Genomic DNA, 21,275 nt, shown 5'->3' with positions numbered 1-21,275 from the left:
CTTCCAGAATATATTCTGGGCATTCTGCCAATTGGTCACAGTCACCTGCACTAACCAAGATAGAGTGAGAGAAGATGAATACTGTGTACAATTCCAGGCTTTCTATTCAGACTTTAACATTTGACCTTTACACGTGGTATGGGGTTCTTAGAAAAGAAATGCACTGAACCAATCATGTTGCAAGACTGGAGCCCAGACTAATATAGGGCACATTGACACTGGACTCACCATGTCCACCAGCTCCCCTAGTGGCCGTCCCTCCTCAGTGCTCTCTCTCTTAGTCCACACGTACCGCTGCCTCAACTTGATCTAAAACAACAACACAAGGAGAGATACACTAGTCACACGTACAGGACACCTCAAGTTTACTTACATATCTTACTTCTAATGTCTTATGTTAGGATTAGGGGAGGGTAAACTGACCCAAGAGCTGTTCCTACAGGTAACATGTACCAGGCGCACACTATCTATCTGAGGAGGAGGAGCTATCTTGGAGAGGAAGTGTTCATTGGTGGTTCTGTAGTTTTGTAGCCAGTTGAAGGGCTAAATTGGCTGGTCGAAGCGGGTAGGAGGAGAGCAGCAGTTCCTTACACTTCTTCACCTACAGGTGGGCTATGGAGAGGAGATATAATCACAATCATTATTAGTAGAATTATTTTGTCTGTCTGTGTGTATGTCGTCTCAGGGGGGTGTGTGTGTGTGTGTGTATGTGTGTGTATGTATGTGTGCTACTAGCATCCCTGTGTGTAGCAGTAGTGGACAGAATCCCACTGCCCTTCACACCATCTACACAACCAGTCAAGGTCGACACCAACATAATACAGGTAGACAGCACTGGTCAGAGAGGTACGGGGATGACTGTGTGTATATTAAATGTGTAAAGGTACACTGAGGTGTGATCAGGTATATTAGGATACAGAGTAGGTAGCGCAGGGTGGGCTTGCTGTAGTCAGCTCTCTTCACGTGAGATATCAGCTCCAGAGCAGGCTGCCTCACCATCACACAGCCCTCGTTAAACGTCTTCACCTGGACACGGGTACAGACAGTCAGTCATACTGTAACACACACCAACATATCTTGGACACAGACAGGTTAAGGTGTGTATACTGTATGATACCTGACATAGTATTTAGTCCAGGTTAAGGTGTGTATACTGTATGATACCTGACATAGTATTTAGCCCAGGTTAAGGTGTGTATACTGTATGATACCTGACATAGTATTTAGCCCAGGTTAAGGTGTGTATACTGTATGATACCTGACATAGTATTTAGTCCAGGTTAAGGTGTGTATACTGTATGATACCTGACATAGTATTTAGTCCAGGTTAAGGTGTGTATACTGTATGATACCTGACATAGTATTTAGTCCAGGTGAAGGTGTGTATACTGTATGATACCTGACATAGTATTTAGTCCAGGTGAAGGTGTGTATACTGTATGATACCTGACATAGTATTTAGTCCAGGTTAAGGTGTGTATACTGTATGATACCTGACATAGTATTTAGCCCAGGTTAAGGTGTGTATACTGTATGCTACCTGACATAGTATTTAGTCCAGGTGAAGGTGTGTATACTGTATGATACCTGACATAGTATTTAGTCCAGGTTAAGGTGTGTATACTGTTTTATTTATTTTATTTACCTTTATTTAACCAGGCAAGTCAGTTAAGAACAAATTCATATTTTCAATGACGGCCTAGGAACAGTGGGTTAACTGCCTGTCGGTTAACGACAGATTTGTACCTTGTCAGCTCGGGGGTTTTGAACTTGAAGGTGTGTATACTGTATGCTACCTGACATAGTATTTAGTCCAGGTTTAGATATGTATACTGTATGCTACCTGACATAGTATTTAGCTCAGGTTAAGGTGTGTATACTGTATGATACCTGACATAGTATTTAGTCCAGGTTAAGGTGTGTATACTGTATGATACCTGACATAGTATTTAGTGCAGGTTTAGGTGTGTGTACAGTATGATACCTGACATAGTATTTAGTCCAGGTTAAGGTGTGTATGCTGTATGATACCTGACATAGTATTTAGCCCAGGTTAAGGTGTGTATGCTGTATGAATCCTGACATAGTATTTAGTCCAGGTTAAGGTGTGTATGCTGTATGATACCTGACATAGTATTTAGCCCAGGTTAAGGTGTGTATACTGTATGCTACCTGACATAGTATTTAGCCCAGTTCTTTGTGTGTATACTGTATGATACCTGACATAGTATTTAGTCCAGGTTTAGATATGTATACTGTATGCTACCTGACATAGTATTTAACTCAGGTTAAGGTGTGTATACTGTATGATACCTGACATAGTATTTAGTCCAGGTTAAGGTGTGTATGCTGTATGATACCTGACATAGTATTTAGCCCAGGTTAAGGTGTGTATGCTGTATGAATCCTGACATAGTATTTAGTCCAGGTTAAGGTGTGTATGCTGTATGATACCTGACATAGTATTTAGCCCAGGTTAAGGTGTGTATACTGTATGCTACCTGACATAGTATTTAGCCCAGTTCTTTGTGTGTATACTGTATGATACCTGACATAGTATTTAGCCCAGGTTAAGGTGTGTATACTGTATGAATCCTGACATAGTATTTAGCCCAGGTTAAGGTGTGTATACTGTATGCTACCTGACATAGTATTTAGCCCAGTTCTTTGTGTGTATACTGTATGATACCTGACATAGTATTTAGCCCAGGTTAAGGTGTGTATACTGTATGAATCCTGACATAGTATTTAGCCCATTTCTTTGTGTGTATACTGTATGATACCTGACATAGTATTTAGTCCAGGTTAAGGTGTGTATACTGTATGATACCTGACATAGTATTGAGCCCAGTTCTTTGTGTGTATACTGTATGATACCTGACATAGTATTGAGCCCAGTTCTTTGTGTGTATACTGTATGATACCTGACATAGTATTTAGCCCAGTTCTTTGTGTATATACTGTATGATACCTGACATAGTATTTAGCCCAGTTCTTTGTGTATATACTGTATGATACCTGACATAGTATTTAGTCCAGGTTTAGGTGTGTATGCTGTATGATACCTGACTTACAGTGCCTTGCGAAAGTATTCGACCCCCTTGAACTTTGCGACCTTTTGCCACATTTCAGGCTTCAAACACAAAGATATAAACTGTATTTTTTTGTGAAGAATCAACAACAAATGGGACACAATCATGAAGTGGACCAACATTTATTGGATATTTCAAACTTTTTTAACAAATCAAAAACTGAAAAATTGGGCGTGCAAAATTATTCAGCCCCTTTACTTTCAGTGCAGCAAACTCTCTCCAGGAGTTCAGTGAGGATCTCTGAATGATCCAATGTTGACCTAAATGACTAATGATGATAAATACAATCCAACTGTGTGTAATCAAGTCTCTGTATAAATGCACCTGCACTGTGATAGTCTCAGAGGTCCGTTAAAAGCGCAGAGAGCATCATGAAGAACAAGGAACACACCAGGCAGGTCCGAGATACTGTTGTGAAGAAGTTTAAAGCCGGATTTGGATACAAAAAGATTTCCCAAGCTTTAAACATCCCAAGGAGCACTGTGCAAGCGATAATATTGAAATGGAGGGAGTATCAGACCACTGCAAATCTACCAAGACCTGGCCGTCCCTCTAAACTTTCAGCTCATACAAGGAGAAGACTGATCAGAGATGCAGCCAAGAGGCCCATGATCACTCTGGATGAACTGCAGAGTTCTACAGCTGAGGTGGGAGACTCTGTCCATAGGACAACAATCAGTCGTATATTGCACAAATCTGGCCTTTATGGAAGAGTGGCAAGAAGAAAGCCATTTCTTAAAGATATCCATAAAAAGTGTTGTTTAAAGTATGCCACAAGCCACCTGGGAGACACACCAAACATGTGGAAGAAGGTGCTCTGGTCAGATGAAACCAAAATTGAACTTTTTGGCAACAATGCAAAACGTTATGTTTGGCGTAAAAGCAACACAGCTCATCTACCACAACACACCATCCCCACTGTCAAACATGGTGGTGGCAGCATCATGGTTTGGGCCTGCTTTTCTTCAGCAGGGACAGGGAAGATGGTTAAAATTGATGGGAAGATGGATGGAGCCAAATACAGGACCATTCTGGAAGAAAACCTGATGGAGTCTGCAAAAGACCTGAGACTGGGACGGAGATTTGTCTTCCAACAAGACAATGATCCAAAGCATAAAGCAACATCTACAATGGAATGGTTCAAAAATAAACATATCCAGGTGTTAGAATGGCCAAGTCAAAGTCCAGACCTGAATCCAATCGAGAATCTGACTTACAGCTGTAATCGCAGCAAAAGGTGGCACTACAAAGTATTAACTTAAGGGGGCTGAATAATTTTGCACGCCCAATTTTTCAGTTTTTGATTTGTTAAAAAAGTTTGAAATATCCAATAAATGTCGTTCCACTTCATGATTGTGTCCCACTTGTTGTTGATTCTTCACAAAAAAACACAGCTTTATATCTTTATGTTTGAAGCCTGAAATGTGGCAAAGGTCGCAAAGTTCAAGGGGGCCGAATACTTTCGCAAGGCACTGTAGTATTTAGCCCAGGTCTTGTGCTCCTTACCCCCAGGCTGGCCCTTCAGAGAGCCCTTGCCAGTGAGAGCACTGTTGGTCTGCAACCATGCGGGGGCGCTCCAGGAACTGGCCAGCAGAGACAGGGGGCGGGGCGACAAGGCCTAGGCTCGCTGCAGCAAGGGGATCTGGGATTGGACCATAAACAGGAAGTGTTGTGGGTAGATACATTAACGATGACTTGTGTCTAGGTCTCTCTTGAGCCTTGTATCCAGGTATCTCTTGAGCCTTGTGTCCAGATCTCTCTTGAGCCTTGTATCCAGGTCTCTCTTGAGCCTTGTGTCCAGATCTCTATTGGGCCTTGTGTCCTGGTCTCTCTTGAGCCTTGTGTCCAGATCTCTCTTGGGCCTTTTGTCCTGGTCTCTCTTGAGCCGTGTATCAAGGTCTCTCTTGAGCCTTGTGTCTAGATTTCTCTTGGGCCTTGTATCCTGGTCTCTCTTGAGCCTTGTGTCCTGGTCTCTCTTGAGCCTTGTATCAAGGTCTCTCTTGAGGCTTGTGTACAGGTCTCTCTTGAGCCTTGTGTCCATTTCCCGCTTGAGCCTTGTGTCCAGGTCTCTCTTGAGCCTTGTGTCTAGATTTCTCTTGGGCCTTGTATCCTGGTCTCTCTTGAGCCTTGTGTCCAGGTCTCTCTTGAGCCTTGTGTCTAGATTTCTCTTGGGCCTTGTATCCTGGTCTCTCTTGAGCCTTGTATCCTGGTCTCTCTTGAGCCTTGTATCAAGGTCTCTTTTGAGGCTTGTGTACAGGTCTCTCTTGAGCCTTGTGTCCAGTTCCCGCTTGAGCCTTGTGTCCAGGTCTCTCTTGAGCCTTGTGTCCAGGTCTCTCTTGAGCCTTGTATCCAGGTCTCTCTTGAGCCATGTGTCCAGGTCCTGAAATCTATGGGTTTCACATGACTGGGCATGGGCGCAGCCATGGGTTGGCCTAGGAGGGCATAGGCCCACCCCATTGGGTGCCATTTTATTTATGTTTTATTTTATTTAATCTTTATTTAACTAGGCAAGTCAGTTAAGAACAAATTCTTATTTACAATGATGGCCTACCAAAAGGCCTCCTGCGGGGACAGGGATTAAAAATACAAATAAATTAAATAAAAATATTTGAAAAAACACATCACGACAAGAGACAACAGAACACTACATAAAGAGAGATCTAAGACAACAACATAGCATGGCAACAACACATGACAAAACAGCATGGTAGCAATACAACATGACAACCGCATGGTAGCAGCACAAAACATGGTACAAACATTATTTGGCACAAGCAACAGCACAAAGGGCAAGAAGGTAGAGACAACAATACATGCCTGCCCACTGGGGAGCCAAGCCCAGACAATACGATTTTAGTTTTCCCCCACAAAAGGGCTTTATTACAGACAGAAATGCTCCTCCATTTCATCAACTGTCTGGATGGCTGGTCTCAGACGATACCACAAGTGAAGAATCCAGATGTGGAGGTCCTGGGCTGGCGTTGTTACACGTGGTCTGCGTTTGTGAGGCCGGTTGGACGTATTGCCAAATTCTCTAAAACAACGTTGGAGAGAAATTAACATTAAATTATCTGGCAACAGCTCTGGTGGACATTCCTGCAGTCAGCATGGCAATTGCACGCTCTCTCAAAACTTTAGACATATTTGATATTGTGTTAAACAAAATTGCACATTTTATAGTGGTCATTTATTGTCTCCAGCACAAGGCGTAGTGATAATGCTGTTTAATCAGCTTCTTGACATCACACACCTGTCAGTTAGATGGAATATCTTGGCAAAGGAGAAATGCTCTCTAACAGGGATGTAAACCTATTTCTGCACAAAATTTGGTGGGTGGTGGGTGGTGGGACACAATGCAGATAGTCCTGGTAGCCAATGTGCGGGGGCACCGGTTAGTCGGGCTGTACATGAATGTGTAGTTAAAGTGACTATGCATTATTGATAAACAGAGAGCAGCAGCATAAAAGAGGGGTTGGGGGGGAATGCAAATAGTCCGGTAGCCATTTGATTACCTGTTCAGGAGTCTTATGGCTTGGAGGTAAAAGCTGTTGAGAAGCCTTTTGGTCCTAGACTTGGTGCTCCGGTATCGCTTGCCATGAAGTAGTAGAGAGAACAGTCTATAACTGTTTGGCTGAATTTTTATGGCCTTCCTCTGACACTGCCTGGTGTAGAGGTCCTGGATGGCAGGGAGCTGAGCCCCTGTGATGTACTGGGCCGCACGCACTACCCTCTGTAGTGCCTTGGGGTCAGAGGCCGAGCAGTTGCCATACCAGGCAGTGATGCACCCCTGAGGGGCTCCAGTGTTGAAGATCAGTGTGGCAGATGTGTTCTCGATGTTGCAGCTGTAGAACCTTTTGAAGATCAGAGGACCCATTCCAAATCTTTTAATTTTGCTGAGGGGGAATAGGCTTGTCGTGTCCTCTTCACGACTGTCTTGGTGTGTTTGGACCATTCTAGCTTGTTGGTGATGTGGACACCAAGGAACTTGAAGCTCTCAACATGCTGCAGTACAGCGCCTTTGGGGCATGTTTGGTCTTCCTTTTCCTGTAGTCCACAATCATCTCTTTAGTCTTGGTTACGTTGAGTTATTATTCTGGCACAACACGGCCAGGTCTCTGACCTCCTCCCTATAGGATGTCTCGTTGTTGTCGGTGATCAGGCCTACCACTGTTGTCATGTCTGCAAACCTAATGATGGTGTTGGAGTCGTGCCTGGCCACGCAGTCGTGGATGAACAGGGAGTACAGGAGGGGACTGAGCACGCACCCCTGAGGGTCTCCAGTGTTGAAGATCAGTGTGGCAGATGTGTCGTTACCTACCTTTACCTCCTGGGGGCGGCCCGTCAGGAAGTCCAGGATCCAGTTGCAGAGGGAGGTGTTTAGTCCTAAAGTCCTTAGCTTATTGATGAGCTCTGAGGGCACTATGGTGTTGAATGCTGAGCTGTAGTCAATGAATAGCATTCTCACATAGGTGTTCCTTTTGACCAGGTGGGAAAGGGCAGTGTGGAGTGAAATAGACATTGCATCATCTGTGGATCTGTTAGGGCAGTATGCAAATTGGAGGGGGTCTAGGTTTTCTGGGAAAGTGGTGTTGATGTGAGCCATGACCAGCCTTTCAAAGTACATCATGGATACAGACGTGAGTACTACGGGCCGGTTGTCATTTAGGCACGTTACCTTAGTGTTCTTGTGCACAGGGACTATGGTAGTCTGCTTAAAACATGTTGGTATTACAGACTCAGGCAGGGAGAGGTTGAAATATCAGTGGCGGCACTTGCCAGTTGGACAGCGCACGCTCGCAGTACACATCCTGGTAATCCGTCTGGCCCTGCGGCCTTGTGAATGTTGACCTGTTTAAAAGGTCTTACTCACATCGGCTGCGGAGAATGTGATCACACAGTCTTCCAGAACAGCTGGTGCTCTCATGCATGTTTCAGTGTTATTTGCCTCGAAGCGTTGAAGTAGTTTAGCTCATCTGGTAGGCTTGTGTCACTGGGCAGCTCTCGGCTGTGCATCCCTTTGTAGTCTGTAATGGTTTGCAAGCCCTGCCACGTCCGACAAGCGTCAGAGCCGGTGTAGTACGACTCGATCTTAGTCCTGTATTGACGCTTTGCTTGTTTGATGGTTCGTCGAAGGGCATAGCGGGATTTCTTATAAGCTTCCGGAATAGAGTTCCTCTCCTTGAATGCGGCAGCTCTAGCCTTTAGCTAAGTGCGGATGTTGCCTGTAATCCATAGCTTCTGGTTGGGGTTTGTACGTACGGTCACTGAAGGGCCACAGTCACTTATTAATAAAGCCAATGACTGATGTGGTGTACTCCTCTATGCCATCGGAGGAATCCTGGAACATATTCCAGTCTGTGCTAGCAAAACAGTCCTGTAGCTAAGCATCTGTTTCATCTGACCACTTTTTTTTATTGATCTAGTCACTGGTGCTTGGAGGGTGAGGGAGAGCATTTTATGCGCCTCTGTGTGTATAGTAAAGGTGCTACAGAGTTTTTTTCCTCTGGTTGCACATTTAACATGCTGATAGAAATTATTCTGCCGCCCCTTGTCTTACCAGACACCGCTGTCTATCCTGCTGGTGCAGCGTATAACCAGACAGCTGTATGTTGATAGTGTCCTTGTTTAGCCACAACTGTGTGAAGCATAAGATATTACAGTTTTGAATGTCCCATGGTTAGTTTAATCTTCCACGTAGGTCATCTAATTTATTGTCCAAAGATTGCGCGTTTGCTTGCAGAGTGGAAGGAAGCGAGGGTTTATTTGATTGTCTACGAATTCTCAGAAGCCAGCCCGCCCTCCGTTCCCTTTTTCTCCGCCTCCTCTTCACGCAAATCACGGGGATCTGGGCCTGTTCCTGAGAAAGCAGGATATCGTTTGCATCGGGCTCGTCAGACTCGTTAAAGGAAAAAAGGATTCTGCCAGTCTGTGGTGGATAATCACAGTCCTGATGTCCAGAAGTTATTTTCGATCATAAAGAGACAGTAGCGGCAACATTATGTACAAAATAAGTTAAAAAACAAGTTACAAACAACGCAAATAAACAAACCAAAAAACCACAATTGGTTGGGGACACGTAAAACGACTGCCTTCTTATCCGGCGCCAATTTACAACTATCATCATCCGAACACAAAATAAAAGCTTGTTTTTACTCCAATGTTTGTAAACAAACAAAGTAAAAGTACACAAACACTATAACTTACCATTTTGATATCCTGGATGGTCAGTCCTTGCATCCATAGCTCTGTCTGTAAATTTAAGAGCGGTTACATTTATCCAGCCCTATCCCTCAGCTTTTTACCAAAACAGAGCCAGGGATGACATTTGGTTATTGTTTCAACTGTGGATTGACACTTTAAGATGGGTGGGGAATAACACATGAATTCTTCAGAAACTCTGTTCTGTTAATAATTCCCTAAGGTTTATTGCAACATACTGGCCGCCTACTCGTCTTCAGTTATTCCATGGTAATGACTACTACCTGATGTTATGATGAAGAAATGTGGGCGATTACTGAGAAACATCCTCGTTTAACTTGTCACAGAATTCTAATGACTTCCATAGAGGGGTGTTGAGTAAAAACCTTCCAGAGAACCATTGTGAGTGGGAGTCATGCCTATTCTTACAACATTGACACATTGAATAAACAATCTGAAGCATTCTATCAATTAACGCACACTAGTTTTAAGCGTCTGTTACAGAAAGGGTAGGTTTAAGGCCCTTTCTTACCAAGTCCTTTCCTCACTCCTGAGTCCTAAAGTAATGCCTTGGCACGTTGAGGAGAAAGTGACACTTTGAGAATGAGGAAACATTGCAGGAAAACTTTCAATAACAGATTTATTTTCATTACAGAAAAACTGATAGGCTACTACAGGATTCTCTAGACATGGGATTTCACCAACTATCTTTCTTTCCTCAAACCGTGGCAGAAATGAACTGCTTCATAGTGGTGAATTCTGGTTTATTTGAATAGGGACAGGTACAAACACATTAACACATTTAATAAACAATAATCTGATGCATTGCATCATAGTGTATAGCTCATACTAGTTTTCAACACCTGACTAGAGGTGTTGATTGTGCTTCTGGAATATGGTGAGTCATTGTCAGTGGTGTAAAGTACTTAAGTAAAAATAGTTGAAAGCATCTGTACTGCATTGCACTGCGGCCTCATGTTTGGGGAGCCAGTGCCATGATGTGTCTTTGTCCAGCAACCGGCGCAGAGGCTCACAGACTGTTGATAGGTGTGGCATGAACTTTGCAAGATAGTTTGCAAAACCGATGAGACGCTGTACTCCTTTTGCATCAGACGAGTTTGGCATGTCGAGGATCACTCTGACTTTGTCTAGGTCCGGCTTTAGGCCTTTGGCCGAGAGAATGTGACCATGGAAGTGGACATCTTTCACCTTGAACTACAGCTTCTTCAGGCCAAGGCGAAGCTTAACTGATCGGCAGCGCTCCATCAGTGCCAGGAGCTTCACATCGTGGTCCCGTTCTGCTTCTTCGTCTGTGTCACCACAGCCTACGATCAGGACATCATCGGCGATGGGTTCAATGCCCAATGAGGTATACCTCAGGCGCCACTGAGACACCAAACGGGAGCTTGAGTCAGCGTTTCTGACCCCAGGGGTCCAGAAGGTAGTCTTGAAGCTGCTTTCTTCGTCCAGCTTGCATTGAAGGAATGCATCTCGGACATCCACCAAGGTGGAAATCCTGGCCTTGGGAAGCTTGTAGAGGACATCCTCTAGTGTCGGCATGATGTAGTGGGATTGTTTCAGTGCTTGGTTCAGATGCTTTGGATCGATGCAGACCCTCAGCTTCTCTGTTTATTTCCACTATGACCATATTGCTGATCCAGTCAGTTGGTTTAGTCACAGATGTCATGTGGCCATCGGCCTCATACTTGTCCAGCTGGGCCTTCACAGCCACTTTCATTGCAATGGACACATTGCGAGGAGCACACTGGACTGGAGTGATGCTCTCATCCACTTCATATCTGCTGAGTAGTTGTTCTTAGGGCAGGGGTCCATGCTGGACATAATCCACGATGTGCAGATCATTTGGTACGCCGAACTGCATCATTCCCAGGCGTTCACATGTAGAGCCTGAGAGGATAGGATGTTGACTGGTTTTCACAATCTCAAACTCCAGCTTGTGTTTGCGTCCCCGAATAACACATTTGGTCACAAAGATGCCCATAGAGCTCATTAGCTCTCCTGAGTACAGCTTTAGTCTAGTATCACTGGGCAAGAGGTGTGTATCAGGTTCCAGGTTGATTTTGTCTTTGTAGCTCATTACGTTGCCTGTTGTGTAATTGTAGTGTCACAAACCATTTCTTCCCTCTTGAGTGTACAGCCCCAATTGATTCATGCATGTAAATGTCACTTTCACTGTTCTGAAACTGAGTTACATCATCAACACAGTAAATCTTGCCATCACTCACCCGTCTTTTGCTTTTGAGACACACTTTTACAAAGTGATTATTAGTTCCACAAGCTCTGCATGGTTTTCCGTAGGCAGGGCAGTGCTCTTTGCCTCGTGCCTGTGTATTTACATGCTATGGGGCTCTCTGTGTTCACCGTTCGTGGTGAATGACTCTGCCTCGATTGGTTTTGTCTGAATGTCTGCCTGGCAACAGCATGAACCGTATCAACGTCAGTGTGTGGGTTTCTGATTTCCATTGCTCTCATTCTCATGTCACTGACTTTGGCAGTGCTGCACATTTCAATGGCATTTACTAATGTTAAGCCTCTCTCTCTTAGTAGACGCCAGCGCTATCAATTCATCTTTCAATCCCTCGTATTCACAAGTAACGGATCTTTCTCTCAAACGTGTTACAAAGTTGTGTACTGACTCACCCTCTTCCTGTTTGCAGCTTTCGAAAACAAACCAATCGTAAATGACGTTCCTGGTGGGTTTGAAATAATTCTCGAATGCATCCAATATAGCCTTTGCATCACACTGTTGTCGTGCTGTGAGGGTGAGATTGTGCCGGTAGATATGCCTGCATTTGCTGCCCATTAAACTCCTCAGAGTTGCCGCTTGGACCTCGTTGGGTTTCTTATGTAGACCAGTTGCCAGCGCATAGTCCTCGAATTCATCCCTGAAGTTGTACCAATTAGTAGTCGAGACCCCTGTGAGAACCATGGGATTTGGTGGCGGAATGTTCGCTGCCATAGCGATGGAATAGGAGATATCTTTGCCTTCAGCCATCGAGGTAACATTAGGGAGTGATGCTTGCTTGCCAGCTAACAACGAGTTGATCAGTGTTGTGACGAGCAATAGGAAACGGCGTGTGTTCGCATATGGAACGTAACCGTGCCAATACTGTACTTAGCTACAGAAATAACAAACGTGTGGTTTTCAAGACACTTCTGATACAATGTTTCAGTATGATATGTTGGATAAAGGAACACAGACAGACACCAATGTCAAGTTCAATAGCCTTGTTCAAGCATTGTACAAATCCCTACACACGGAGTCCGGGGAACAGTCCGTCTAGTCGATTACCTATCAACTAGACTCCGTAGACAAGTAGACAATGGACCTGATCGGACAGCTCAGAGCCTCTGCTCTTTTCTGTCCATAAGAAACAATTGGATTGGTGGAAGAGGCAGGGCAGGCCAGGAGCAAGGAAGGAGGGTGTGGTCAGCAAGACATCCCCTGAGGCTGAGTGCCCTAATGTTTTTATCAGAACGGTCGTAGATTAGTTTTGCCTTTTTGCTTTTCCCGACATGAGTTCGTGGTGTTTTGTTTTAAAAATAGAAGTAATCAAATTGTTTTGATTTTTTCCAGAAGGTCCGGGGGTTGGTGTCTGTATCTAGCTGGTGATAGAAGGCAGTCCACTGTTTCTGTTTGTGGAGGGTGAGTTGATGTCTGATGTGATTCTGCAACCGATTAACTTCTGTTTTCAGTTTGGGTGCTCTTGTTCTAATAAAGTCTCTCCGGATCTTTCTTTTCTGCTTGATGAGACTGAGGATATGTGGTGGGAGTTGTTGTTGTGGTAGTCTGGTGGTGGTAAGTGAGATGGTCTCTTCCCTGGATGAGGATACTCCCCATTCTCTCCGCCAGCTGGTCCAGATCTTTGGGTTTCTGCGTTGTTACTGCAATATTTCTTATCTTATCTTGTCTGTAATGCAATTTCTGTATCCCAGTCTGCATCACCCACCAGCAGGTATATCGCTCTGGTCACCACCAAAACCAATTATTTCTTTGGCCGCCTCTCCTTCCAGTTCTCTGCTGCCAATGACTGGAACGAACTATAAACATCTCTGAAACTGGAAACACTTATCTCCCTCACTAGCTTTAACCTCTTGATACTCCCCATCCCGTATCCGGGATCGTGAATACAGCCTCAGGCTCATTAGCATAACGCAACGTTAACGATTTCTGAAAATCGCAAATGAAATTAAAATAATATGCCTGCTCTCAAGCTTAGCCTTTTCTTAACAACACTGTCATCTCAGATTTTCAAAATATGCTTTTGAACCATAGCAAATCAAGCATTTGTGTAAGAGTATTGCAAGCTAGCTTAGCATTTTGCGTAGCATATAGCACGCAACATTTTCACAAAAACCAGATAACCAAATAAATAAAATAATTTACCTTTGAAGAGCTTCGGGTGTTTTCAATGAGGAGACTCTCAGTTACATAGCAAATGTTCAGTTTTTCCTGAAAGAATCTTTGTGTAGGAGAAATCGCTCCGTTTTGTACATCACATTTGGCTACCGAAACAAACCGAAAATTCAGTCACCAAAACGTCAAACTTTTTCCGAATTAACTCCATAATATCGACCGAAACATGGCAAACGTTGTTTAGAATCAATCCTCAAGGTGTTTTTTCACATATCTCTTCATTGATATGCCGTTCGTGGAAGCCTGCTTTCCCCTCAGAATCCCATGGAAAAATACCAGCAGCTGAAAATGACGCACCAATGTCGACGGAGGACACCGGGCGGACACCTGGAAAATGTAGTCTCTTATGGTCAATCTTCCAATGATATGCCTACAAATACGTCACAATGCTGCAGACACCTTGGGGAAACGATAGATAGGGCAGGCTCATTCCTCTCGCATTCACAGCCATATAAGGAGACAATGGAAAACAGTGCCTCAAAAATCCTGCTCATTTCCTGGTTGCCGTTTCATCTTGGTTTTGCCTGTAGCTCCCGTTCTAGGGCACCCACAGACAATATCTTTGCAGTTCTGGAAAATTCAGTGTTTTCTTTCCAAAGCTATCATTTATTTGCATAGTCGAGCATCTTTTTGTGACAAAATATCTTGTTTAAAACGGGAACGTTTTTCATCCAAAAATGAAATAGCGCCCCCAGACTTTCAAGATTAAGCACCAGCTGTCAGAGCAGCTCACAGATTACTGCACCTGTACATAGCCCATCTATAATTTGGCCCAAACAACTACCTCTTTCCCTACTGTATTTATTTAATGGTATTTATTTATTTATTTTGCTCCTTTGCACATTCTTCCACTGCAAATCTTCCATTCCAGTGTTTTACTTGCTATATTGTATTTACTTTGCCACCATGGCCTTTTTTGCCTTTACCTCCCTTTGCTCACATCGTATATAGACTTGTTTCTACTGTATTATTGACTGTATGTTTGTTTTACTCCATGTGTAACTCTGTGTCGTTGTATGTGTCAAACTGCTTTGCTTTATCTTGGCCAGGTCGCAATTGTAAATGAGAACTTGTTCTCAACTTGCCTACCTGGTTTAATAAAGGTGAAATTCTTTTTTTGAAATTGGTCAGTCCATTGATACCTGACATTGGTCAGTTCCGGCACTGTCCAACGTTGTTTATAGCAAAGAGACTTACAGATTTCCGATGTGGGAAAAGTAGCTCATGTTAAAGTCATTTTTAAAATTGATTTTACCTTTCCATAACTAGACAAGTCAGTTAAGAACAAATTGTTATTTACAATGACTGCTTACACCGGCCAAACCCTGGGCCAACCCTGGGCCAATTGTGCGCTGCCCTATGGTACTCCCAATCACGGCCAGTTGTGTGTGTGAATGCCCACTGCCCCATTATGTAATGTCTGCTAAAATGTTTTATTTGGTTCTTCAGTGATAGATTAGGTTCACTGTTATTCAATACAAGTAAATACCAACAAAATCCAACTGATCACATGGAATGTGCACTGGCAACATGATGGAGGGTGAGGGGGGTTCTCGAACACTTAAAGAGATTGTCAGCAGATGTGGTTGCAAGTGTTCCATTTAAGAAAAGGGGAATTGTCATATTTAAAGAGGAGCTGGGTTGGAGAGGCCTATGCTGCCACCTATGCTGCCACCTACTGTATTAACAGCAGAGGTGTAGGCATACTGATACACCATTTTCCCTTATATCCTAGCACATGGACCAAGAAGGCCTTTTTTTCTAATGTTGAATTGTACCTTACATGGTGTAAAATATACATTGATTTAATTGTATATCACACCAGAGGCAAATCTGGTGTTTTTAGATGGAATTCAAGCTATATTAGATCAAATCCAGATATTTAACTATTATTTTAGCAGGTGACCTAAATCATACTTTCGATAAGATTGACAGAATTAGTAATAAAAAAGTCACATTTAGGGAGCCTCCAAAGAGGCTGAAAAATTTAATCTCTACAAATAATCTACAGGACACCTGGAGATTACTAATCCCAACTACAAATTACTATTCCTTTTTTTCTCTAAGTAAGAAACGCTATTCAAGAATTGACTACATGTCTTTCTCTCCAAAAATACATTCAACAATATAAACAAACAATTTACTGGATACAAAAAATGTGATATACAGTTGAAGTCGGACATTTACATACACTCAGGTTGGAGTCATTAAAACTCATTTTTCAACCACGCCACAGATTTCTTGTTAACAAATTATAGTTTTGCCAAGTCGGTGAGGACATCTACTTTGTGCATGACACAAGTAACTTTTCCAACAATTGTTTATAGACCGATTATTTCACTGCAGTGGGGAAGAAGTTTACATACACTAAATTGACAGTGCTTTTAAACAGCTTGGAAAATTGCAACAAATGATGTCATGGCTTTAGAAGCTTCTGGTAGGCTAATTGAACTAATTTGAGTCAATCGGAGGTGTACCTGTGGATGTATTTCAAGGCCTACCTTCAAACTCAGTGCCTCTTTGCTTGACATTATGGGAAAATCAAAAGAAATCAGCCATGACCTCAGAAAAAAAATGTAGACCTCCACAAGTCTGGTTCATCCTTGGGAGCAATTTCCAAACGCCTGAAGGTACCACGTTCATCTGTACAAACTATAGTACGCAAGTATAAACACCATGGGACCACGCAGCTGTCATAACGCTCAGGAAGGCGACACGTTCTGTCTCCTAGAGATTAACATATTTTAGTGTGAAAAGTGCAAATCAGTCCCAGAACAACAGCAAAGGACCTTGTGAAGATGCTGGAGGAAACGGGTACAAAAGTATCTATAACCACAGTAAAACGAGTAGTATATCGGCATAACCTGAAAGGCCGCTCAGCAAGGAAGAAGCCACTGCTCCAAAACCTTCAAAATGTCCTCTTGTCTGATGAAACAAAAATAGAACTGTTTGGCCATAATGACCATCGTTATGTTTGGAGGAAAAAGGGGGAGACTTGCAAGCCGAAGAACACCATCCCACCTGTGAAGCACGGGAGTGGCAGCATCATGTTGTGGATATGCTTTGCTGCAGAAGGGACTGGTGCACTTCACATAATAGATGGCATCATGAGGTGGGAAAAGTGTGTGACTATATTGAAGCAACATCTCAAGACATCAGTCAGGAAGTTAAAGCTTGCTTGCAAATGGGTCTTCCAATGACCCCCAAGCATCAACATATTTTTTCAAACAGCACAGGCTTCATAAAATCACGAATAGCAATTAAATAATCACTTACTTTTTGAAAATCTTCCTCTGTTTGCAATCCAAACGGTATCAGCTACAACATGCATGGGAGTTTTCTTAGATAAAATCCTTCTTTATATCCCAAATAGTCTGTTTAGTTGGCACCATCGATTTTGAGTAATCCACTCGTTCAACATGCGGACAAAGGAATCAAAAAAGCTACTGCTAAACTTTGTTAAAACAAGTCAACTATGTTTCTATACAATCCTCAGGTACCCTAAAATGTCATTCAACAATAATATTTAATACGGAAAGAAGTATGTTCAATAGAAAAGTAAAATTAGCAAGTCCTCTTCTTCGCGGGCCCACAGACTGATTTCCAAGTGTGACTCCCGGTGCCAAAACTACAAATTCTTCCTGTTTGGGAAGAAACAAGCCTGAAACCTTAAACAAAGACTTTTGACATGTAGTGGAAGGTAGCCTAGTTGTTAGAGCGTTGGGCCAGTAACCAAAAGGTTGCTAGATCGAATCACCGAGCTGACAAGGTAAAATTATGTTTTTCTGCCCCTGAATAAAGCAGTTAACCAACTATGCCATCATTGTAAATAAGAATGTGTTCTTAACTGACTTGCCTAGTTAAATAAATGTTTTTTAAAAACATTAGGGGAATGATAATCTCATACTCTGCAAAAAGTTCAATCTGATTTAGAAATTAAAATGAAAGAATCACAATCTTAGAAAAATAACATAAAAAATCTTTACAAGGTAAAGAAGAAAATAACACTTCTGAATTTAAGCAGGAATACGATCTTTTACTTTTGAAGAGAGCCAACAACAAATAAAGCATACTACTTAATGGAAAATAATCCGGGTAAATATCTCACAACGAATACACTCTAAACCAGTTATAATTGTAAAAGATAAAGATACAAATTCATGTTAATTAGAAATAACAACGCAAATAATGACAATTTTAATAACTTCTTAGGGCTGCAATCCCATTAACGGGATCGATATGACAACAGGCAGTGAAAGTGCAGGGCGCCAAATTCAAAACAGAAATCTCATAATTAAAATTCCTCAAACATACATGTATCTTATACTGTTTTAAAGGTAATCTTGTTCTTAATCCCACCACAGTGTCTGATTTCAAATAGGCTTTACAGCGAATGCACCACAAACAATTTAGTTAGGTCACCACCAACTCACAGAAAAATTCAGCCATTTTTTCCAGCCAAAGAGAGGATTCACAAAAAGCACAAATAGAGATAAAATGAATCACTAACCTTTGATGATCTTCGTCAGATGACATTCATAGGACATGTATGTTTTGTTTGATAAAGTTCATATTTATATAAAAAAAATCTCAGTATATATTGGCATGTTACGTTCACTAGTTCCAAAAACATACGGTGATACTGCAGAGAGCCACATCATTTTACAGAAATACTCATTATAAATGTCGATAAATACAATTGTTAGACATGGAAATATAGGTATACCTCTCCTTAATGCAACCGCTGTGTCAAATTTCTAAAAAACTTTACGGAAAAAGCAAACCATATAATAATCTGAGACGGTGCTCAGAAAATAAATAAAATCATCTGCCATGTTGGAGAAATCAGAAATCACATAATAAATATTCCCTTTGACAATCTTCATCAGAATGCACCTCCATAAATCCTAGTTCCACAATAAATGCTTGATTTGTTCGATAATGTCCATTATTTATGTCCAAATAGCTACGTTTGTTAGCGTGTTTAGTACACAAATCCAAACGCTTGTCCAGGTCCATCCGAACGTCGGATGAAAACTTTAAAAAGTTATATTAAAGGTCGAAGAAACTTGTCAAACTAAGTATAGAATCAATCTTTAGGATGTTGTTATCATAAATCTTCAATAAAGTTCCAACCGGAGAATTCCTATGTCTGTAGAGAAGCTATGGAACGCAGGTCGTTATCATGTGAAATGTGCTCAGATTTCCCACTTCCTGTTTGGATTTCTTCTCAGGTTTTGCCTGCCATATGAGTTATGTTATACTCACAGACATCATTCAAACGGTTTTAGAATCCAATACTATCCAATACTAATAATAATATGCATATTTTAGCAACTGGGACTGAGGACCAGGCCGTTTACTCTGGGCACATTTCATCCAAGCTAATCAATACTGGCCCTGCAGCCATAAGAAGTTTTAAAAGCTTTATGGAAATTGATATAAATCAGAATTAAACAGTTGGACGAATCCTATAGCCTTCTTAGACTCAACAACCCTGAAGCAATTATCAGCAGACGAAAAATAAATCACTAAAAACAGAGACCACCAAAAAGGAAATATTAGATTCTTTTAAAACATTCCCTAGGAGAAAAAGCACCAGGAATGGATAGCTTTCTCATCGAATTACCTGCTGAATGGACTTATATTTTTATTGTCCAGGTTCCTGATCAGATGTAGTTTGAAGCCTACGGAACGGTACCTTCGTTTTGATTTCACTTTGTTATTTTGTTGCTGGTTCTCATTGAAATAAATATGATGACCGCAAATAACGCTACGCCTTGGTCTCCTTCAAACAACATACGTTACATCTTTCCCGTTTAAGATGATTCGATACGTAGGCCTATCTATATACATGGGCTCCAATAGGACACATAAATGATATGTTTTAGTTTGAAACGATACGGTTTGATTAGAGAACAAATTAATGATATTCAGTTTGATGCGATATGATTTTATGCACTAACATTTGTTGCATATACACATTCATTTCCCATTCTAAATTAATATCTGCTGCTGGTGGAGATCATGGGCTAGGCCTCTCTGAGCTGGATCTGTGCGTGTAAATGATGTATGTCTTTATAGGCACCTGAGCTGAGCAATAATGGAGACTAGGAATCTACCACCAAGTTTCCAGTTGTTTTGAACGGGGCAGAAGGCATGTTGGATTGACAGCATGGCCAATGTATTCAAACTTTTCTGGCCCATGGTGTTGAATGTTTATCCTTTTAAGCTTGGAATTAAAGACCCTTAAACCCAGACTTGGACCACACACCCTCTCCACTGAATAGCAGGCTAGTGATTGCATTGCAATGCTTGCAGTTAGCCACTGATTCCTTCCAAACCACTCATTGTTGAATTTGCAATTTAAAACTTGTTGTGTAATGTTTATGTCAAATGGCCGATGAGCACCAATACATTTTATCTATAATTTATCTTCATATGACAAGGATTTGCTAGCAGATTGTCACTGTGATTCATGATGAAGACTGTTTGTCTAGCTTGCTAGATACATTTTTTAAAGTATGATGTTGACATGATCAGTCCAATCAAAGCTACGGTAGACATAACGTGATTTGACTAATTATCTTTGGCCAGTGACATTGAGCCTTCTTGGATGGCCATTTCTAATGTAACTATGGCAGCACCCATGGGGCTTGAATTAGAGGTCTCCCTGAGTGACAGAACACTGAGCCAATCACGGCACAACTGGAGAACATTACCAACCCCTAAGCTTTGTATTTTCCGATAGCTGCTCCACCACCACAGAAAGCACTGAGTTAGGCTGAAACACCTGCATTTTGAAGCTGCCTTACTCAAGAAAGCAAAAAATAGACCATGTTTGTATGCGGATTTATTAATTCAATTTTTATATATATATATATATATTATTTTTTTTACATTGTTTGCAAACTGATATGTGACACGTATTAATGCCAAAATAACATGCTAAACAGGCTCTGCCCCACCTGCTCTGAATGACGGGTCACCACTGATATGTTACGTTTCCTAATGTGTGTATTCATTTGTGGATGTCCATCATACATTTCGATTGATATGTTACAAATTGCAGATTTGAATTTAGAATAGAAAATGAAACAAATCTTAGTGCATCGATTTACGTTGATTCGTTCTCTAATCAAATCGCACCGAATTGTTTCAAATGAAAACGTATCATTCCTGTATCATATCGCAGACCAAATATCTAGATACGTATCAAATCGTCTTGAATGGGATAGATGCACACCCCTAATATTTTTATTTAGCTGACGAACACGTGCCGCGAATATTGAAAAATAATTTGGGAAATATTATCACCCTATAACGTAATAATTTATAAGTGGATGTTGGGAATGCAACATTCAGTACAGAACAGAGGCATCCTGAACAGAGGTCATCTTTGTCTAACATGTTAGTATGCTAATTAATTTTCTCTTTGCAGACAGAGCTCTACAGTTGAGGTCAGGTTGTCTGGGCATCAAACACTGAGAACAAAGATGCTCATCCTCCAACAGGATGTCAACCTGGTTATCTACACCACACAGGAC

General features: G+C 41.8%; 1 long non-coding RNA gene across 1 annotated transcript; it reads left to right on the top strand.

Moving 5' to 3' along the window:
* Positions 1–509: 509 nt before the first annotated feature.
* LOC135521812 (uncharacterized) lies at positions 510–21,200 on the top strand. Its single transcript, XR_010452606.1, has 3 exons — positions 510–607; positions 12,889–12,957; positions 21,170–21,200. It is a non-coding gene; the product is annotated as an uncharacterized LOC135521812 (long non-coding RNA).
* Positions 21,201–21,275: the final 75 nt, after the last annotated feature.

Source organism: Oncorhynchus masou, chromosome 30, assembly GCF_036934945.1.
Source record: "Oncorhynchus masou masou isolate Uvic2021 chromosome 30, UVic_Omas_1.1, whole genome shotgun sequence".
Taxonomy (NCBI): Eukaryota; Metazoa; Chordata; class Actinopteri; order Salmoniformes; family Salmonidae; genus Oncorhynchus; species Oncorhynchus masou.
Note: the sequence above shows the minus strand (reverse complement) of the source record. Positions and strands in the feature narration are given on the sequence as shown.